This window comes from Rousettus aegyptiacus, unplaced genomic scaffold (assembly GCF_014176215.1).
Source record: "Rousettus aegyptiacus isolate mRouAeg1 unplaced genomic scaffold, mRouAeg1.p scaffold_m13_p_11, whole genome shotgun sequence".
Lineage (NCBI taxonomy): Eukaryota > Metazoa > Chordata > Mammalia > Chiroptera > Pteropodidae > Rousettus > Rousettus aegyptiacus.
This window is the reverse complement of record NW_023416286.1, coordinates 50,925,539-50,932,317: the sequence shown is the minus strand read 5'-3', so window position 1 is coordinate 50,932,317 and position 6,779 is coordinate 50,925,539.

The window sequence follows — 6,779 nt, the reverse complement described above, 5'->3', positions numbered from 1 at the left end:
ACGTGAATGTACTCCTCATATTTACTCTAAAACTGAAATTTCATTTACAGAATTACAGAAGTAACAAATTTTAGTTAACAAACTTCAAGACAATGCAAATGCTCAACTTAAAATTAATACACAGCCATATATAACTACAATGACCCAATATTATTGTAAACTGAAAATAAAGAGAATAAAATCGTATCCAGATACAACTATCCCACCACACATTTTTCTTTTGTGTTCTTTATTTATTCTTTTTATTGTTAGAAAATAGTTAAATCAAGAATGAACAAATTGATGTAGAAATAATTATATCAATGGCTTAAATATAGTTTTCTTCCCTATGCCAAGGGCTTTTAAAGTCTTCTTTAATCTGGCCCTGACTTACCTGTTTTTAACTATTTTTCCAACACTTCTTAGCAGAGTCTAGGGTCTAGCCAGACTTCATTCTATACCAGGATGTCAGTAAGTTATATCGGAAATACATGTTCTCACTTTTTCATCCCACCATATGAAATCTTAACTCTCCTTCAAAACACTGTCCAGATGCCACCCTGTTCACTTTATAGAGAGCCCTTTTCTTTGAACTAGGTTACTCAATTTTTCACATATTGCAAATCTGACTAGTTTATATTCCTTTTATTTAATATGTGTTAATTTTGATTTCTCTTTAAGAGGATGAATTCTTAAAATACAAGGATTTCAAGCTCAGCTAGTTCGGAACTGAATATATTTCATTTACACAATTAAATTCTAGTGGGTTAAAAGATACGTTATGACTAAATGATAAACACATATTGTATAGTGCTCTATTATTTACCAGTATCTTTGGTAATTTCATCTCATTTAACCCTCACCACAACTCATTCAGCTAGCACCTTGTTATGTACTGAATTGTGTCCCCTTTCCCCCAATTCATTTGTTGAAACTTAACCCTCAGTACCTCAGACTATGACTGAATTTGTAGATAGGGTCTTTACAAAGGTAATAAAGGTAAAATGAGTTCATATTAATGGATCTTCATCCAATACAACTGATGTTATTACAAGAAGAGGAGATCAGGACACAGACACACACGGAGGAAGGACCACGTGAGGACATAGGAAGAAAACTACCATCAATAAGGCAAGGAGAAAGGCTTCAGAGGGACACCTTGATCTCTGACTTCTATCTTCCAGAAGTGTGAGAAAATAGATTTCTGTTGTTTGTTTAAGCCACCAAGTCTACAGTACTCTGTCATGGCAGCCCTGGCAAACTGACAGACATTTCCATAGAGATGAGGTCACAAGGTTGACACTTCCTTTTTGAGGAGTACACTTGGGACCTGAGTCCAAGACTTCTGGCCTGGGGGCACTTACACACTTTGATCTTTAGAAATAGAAGTTAATTGAGTATGTTGTAACTGTATTTTGTTGTCTTGACTTCAGATGAACAGGTTTACGCTATAAATCTTTTAAAATGGAGTTGATCAAGTCAGTTAGGGCCAAGTATAAAGCCTAATTAATTGCTTTGTTCATAATAAAATTAACTAAGATTTAAAATAAGCAGATTCTGTAGTGCTTCAGTTATCTTTGAGAATGGTAGAGGTGAGAAAATGCACTGTATGTATATTTTTATGTGAAAAAAGGATATGTAATACTATTAACATCTTCTACTCCAATCCTTAATTCTAACCATCATTTCAATAGAGATTTATTAAAAGCAATCTAGTTGGAATTGTTAGGAAGGTGGCAAGGTTATCAGAGATTAAGTGGCGTGGTATCTGTTATTCATTTTCAATGCGGAAAGGCCAATGAAATAAGACTGGAAAAATGTTAATAGTTGTTCAAAGTGAGTAATGAATACATGTGCTTCATATTACTGTTGTATGTTGTTTGCATAGGCAGATATGGAGGGGCACAGGTATAAAGATATAAAGAAGCAGAAACAGACATAGAGATTTAAAATAGAAAAACATAGATTAGGACAGTAGCCTTAGGATTTGGGGCAGGGACAACCTCTGGCACCTTCTTTCTAGTCACTCTAAGATCTCTACAGCACAGTAAGAAAGGGCCCTTTCACTTAAAAATCCAGGATTGAGGCAGACAATCCTATGCTAACTGACCTATAATTGAAGGAGAATGATGTATTTTTCTCCCAGCTTGGGAGCAGACAGTTTTCTACCTATTGCTGGCTTGCAATTCATTCATTCATTCATAAATTCATTCATTTATCAAAAATATGTTAAACAGCCAGAAACTAAAGCTGCAACAGCGAACTCTTCAAGGAGTCTTTCACCTAGTGAGATGCACAGGGAAATACACAATTTCTATGTAAAATAATTTATGGAGAAATTATTCTATACTGAACTTGAGATAGTTGATAAGAGGAAATTTTGGCGCTAAGAACATTCCCGGTTATGTTAATGATCTATGCCATAACGAGGTTGAGTAGTAAATGACTCTGAAATGTAATAACTTAAAATCATTAAGATGCCTTTAACTCACGAGTTGGCAAGTTAGTGATTTAGGCTGGTCTCATTTGGGTGTTCCTTCTAGTCTCATTTTGCCTTGCTCAAGTCTGGAGTCAAATGCCTGTGCCTAATTCAGATGGCCTCAGCTGGATCGACTCCATTCCATTCCACATATCTCTTGTCCTCCAGGGAGCTAACCTGGACAGAAGCCCATGGTGGTGGCAGGAGAAGTGAGCAAAACCCAACACACTGAGCTTTTCAAAAACCCTGCTTGCATTACTTTGCTGAACACCATTAGCCAAAGCAATTCACATGGCCGAGCGGAGAGTGGGTGTGGAACACTACAATGCGCTGGAGAATCAGGCCATTGCAGTGATCGATCTGTACCACACCACTCAAGGGTACAGCAAACTGATGACCATCTTGGTTCTCTCACCATCTCCCAGAGTGGAGAAAGGTATTCAATCACGTTATCAATAAATAAGGTATTTTTTAATATCCCAATAAAGTGGCTACAGATCTAGAGAGCTGGGTGTTTTTACTTTATTCAAGGCTTAGGATATATCATTTAAGCTGCAACATCATTGTGGGAGGTTCTGATCATCTGTATTGGGCTCACTTCCTCTTTTCCACACAGCCTTCTCCATAATTAGGCTCAGCTGCACATCAGATCAAAAGGAGCAGCGTTCTACTGTGCAGGTGGGTTGGGGCCAATAGGCACAAAGGTTCATGCTGCAGCTTCCAAGAATCTCATCATGGGCTCACCCCACAGCATCTTCAGATCATGCAGGGGCAGCGTTAAGAAACCTGTCAACCTGGGAGAATTATGCAAAATCACAATCACTTCTCTGTAACCAAGAAAAGAATACTGCCATGACTATGCCAAGCTAAACGGGTGTCATAGAATGTAGATCCTATGCAGATCAATGTCTATAGATCTCGTAATTGGCTCAAGGGAAAGAGAATAAAAGGGCTTCGGTAAGGATTTATCAGAATGGCAGATGGGTCCTTTGTCAATTAAGTAGATGTAAAATGACTAATCATCTGTAAAGAGAGAGCAAAGATAACTGCCTAATCCCCTCTAAAATCAAAACCATGTCAGTGAAGAGAAATAAGCATTTAAAAAGAGTTGCAAATACCCAGTAGGTGTTACTACACTTGAAAGCAGCATTAAATATTTTGAATTCTTGAAATAAATTAGTTTTATTTCAGAGAGTTAACTATCTACTATGGAACACACACACACACACACACACACACACACACACACACATACAATTTAAAAATGTTTTGTATAATATATATTTATGTTTTATACATAAATAATACATATATACTCACATACATACATACACAAAAATTCATTCAAATTAACCATGATTCTTAAAAGTATCCTTTAATATTTGGGTAAAATAAAGTAAACTGAATTACCTAAAAGAAAACATAATCATCTCTCTCTTTCATTCTCTCAACATATTAGTGTACCAGGGGAAAATCCAATGTCACCATATAACTATCATAATTATATAGCATAGTGGTGTACACTTTGGCAAAAGTTACTTCATCTCCTTAGTCTTCACGTGAGATTGAAGATTAATATTATAAAATAGTGATATTAATTACTTGTAAACATGAATTTGTTGTGAGAATTAAAAAGGTTAATACATATAAAAAGCTTAGCATGGTTCCTGAAACATTGCACTGGAAAGCACTATTATAATCAAGAATCTTCTACTAACAGTGATTCTGGTTAAAATCACCAATATTTAATTTAAATAACATTTATTAAGGGCCTGCTCTGTATAAGGAATTCCACCAGACTCTGGAAGCATATAAAAGCAAAGCCACATTCTCCTTACTCTTAAGGAACTTATAAACCAATAGAGGCTACAATTATGTGTAAAATAATATAATATAATGAAATTTGATAAGAAACAAAAGTCTATGGAACCAGAAGGAATTATGATCACTGATGGCCACAGAAATGAGGGTGAGCATATAAAAGGAGGTGGAATTTTTGATATTCCTTTCAGGGAAAAGAGATTTTGAATAGTGACAAGAAAAAGAGAATTCCAAGTCAAAGGAATAACTTGAGCAAATTTAGGGAAGTTGGAAAAATCACGATACATTTATGTCTTAATAAACTCACTAAAATCTCAGAGAAATGAGCTCAACTACATTATAGTTTATATCATATATAATTCACATCTAATTATAATTCAACAATAATTACGATTATTTATAGAGTCAACACATTTCTATGATTGTATATTGTCTTCAGTGATACTGAATATTCACCATAGTAAATGAATCTAAGCACCAATCCGTTATTCAGTTATTCATTTATTAATTCAGTTAACATTTATGTTGCACCAGGCATTACAGTAGGGAAATGAAATACAAGGAAAGTAAGATGCGCAATTTGTTCTTGAAAACTGTGCAGTGGATGGAGGGAAAGAGACTAGTTAACAGGTCCTATGACAGTGGGATGCCAAGACCTTGATCTGAGAGAGTTCTTAAAAAGGCAAGATAGCTTAGACTATGAAAGGGGTAGTGAGGAGGGTACAGGAGTTACTGGAAGAAGTGACACATGAGTCTCACCTTGCAGGATGCAGAGGAATTAGATAAAGCTAACGAAAGATCATTTATAGTAGAGAGTGTAATGTGCACACGTCTAAAGGTTTGAGTATAGCAAATTGGAGGTATTACAAGATGTTTAGGGAACTTAAGTGTAAAATAAAGATGGAAGCCGATAAGAGTTAAGGCTGACTAGATAAGCAAGGAACAGGTAATTAATGGTCTTATATGTTATGCTAAAGAGTTAGAATTTTATCCTGAAGGAACGGGAAATGAAGGAAGGATTTCAGATAGGACAGAATAATATTTGCATTTCGAAAGACAAATCTTTCCAGGTTACTCACAGTTTAGGAAACAGAAGGGTCAAAGAGAGCATTTTGCATTTCTTTTTTCTTTTTCTTTTCTCTTCTTTTCCTTTTCCTTCCTCCCTCCCTCTCTCCTTCCTTTTGTTCTTTCTTTCTAAGAAAGGAGAGATAGTAATTTTAAATATTGATGAAAAAGGTTTTGTAGAAAGAAAGATGTTGAAAAGCAGGCTGGAATGGGATAACTGATGGACTGAGGATTTTGAAGACCCCAAAGAAAATAGGATTTTAATGGTGAAAGAGTCAATTCAAATTAGAGAAAGGCCCTCATCTCCTTTACACTGAGATGTGCTAAGTGGAGGTCAGGATGGGTGCAGAGCTGCCCACTTCCGGGAGTGGGGGTGGGGGGAGGGGAGCAGGCCATGTGGAGAAGAGAGACCAAGACTTCAGGAGCAAGGTGCTCTTTGCAAGAATTAGCTATCTGCTTTTCTAAGGGTTGATACCCAATCCATTTTGTTTTGTACACAGTAGTCCATAATTCAATGAAAAACAACTAAAAGTCCAACAGTGCTCTCATCAACAACTTCAAAGGCAGAAATAGACATGCCTGAATTTTAGGAAAGGTTGTTGTTTAATTAACCAAGGAAGACATTTTTGAAATTGTTTATGAGTTGCAAACATTTGGTCGATGCCCTGTTTATCATGCATTTTTGATATTTTAAGGTGAAGATTGAGTCAAACCTTATAAATATAATTACAATGTATATAATTTTAAAACTTAGTAGATTATTTTTTTCATATTTTTTTCTTTAAAATTTTTACTGATATTTTTACTCACAGTAACAGTGCCAGCCAACAGTGGGGTCATGAGTTCCTGGAATATCTCCATTTTGTCAATATGGGGTTTATTTCATTTCAAACTTTTGTTGATGGCAAAAATTCATATTTAATTGTTACTTTTATTTTTATTTTTCTTATTATTAGTAAAGATAAGCAGCTTTCCATATATTAATCATCGTTTTAACTTTTTCCCATATATTAATTAGTCATATCTCTTGTACTTTTTAAATTGTATTACATTGTTAGTACATTTTTTATGTCAAATTTAGTCATTTCATTTTAAGATAATTATCATTTTATTTCATATGGGTGGTAAATATTTCTTCATTTTTGTCTTTTACTCTATTTGAATAGGTATACTTTTAAAATTTTCCCTAACATGTGCTGCATATTTCTTAAATTTATTAAGATATTTTAACCTCACTTTTGGGGGGTATTATTATAAAGATGATATTTTCCCTTCAGTTAAAGATAAAAACTGAAAACTGTTTGGGTATACTAATGGAACCAATCACTTTCTGACTTACAGTTTTTATTGTATAATTGTATTTTTATTTAATAGTGTTATTTGATTCAATTCGATTTAGATATAGAGTTATACCACCTTCAAATAATAACTTTTC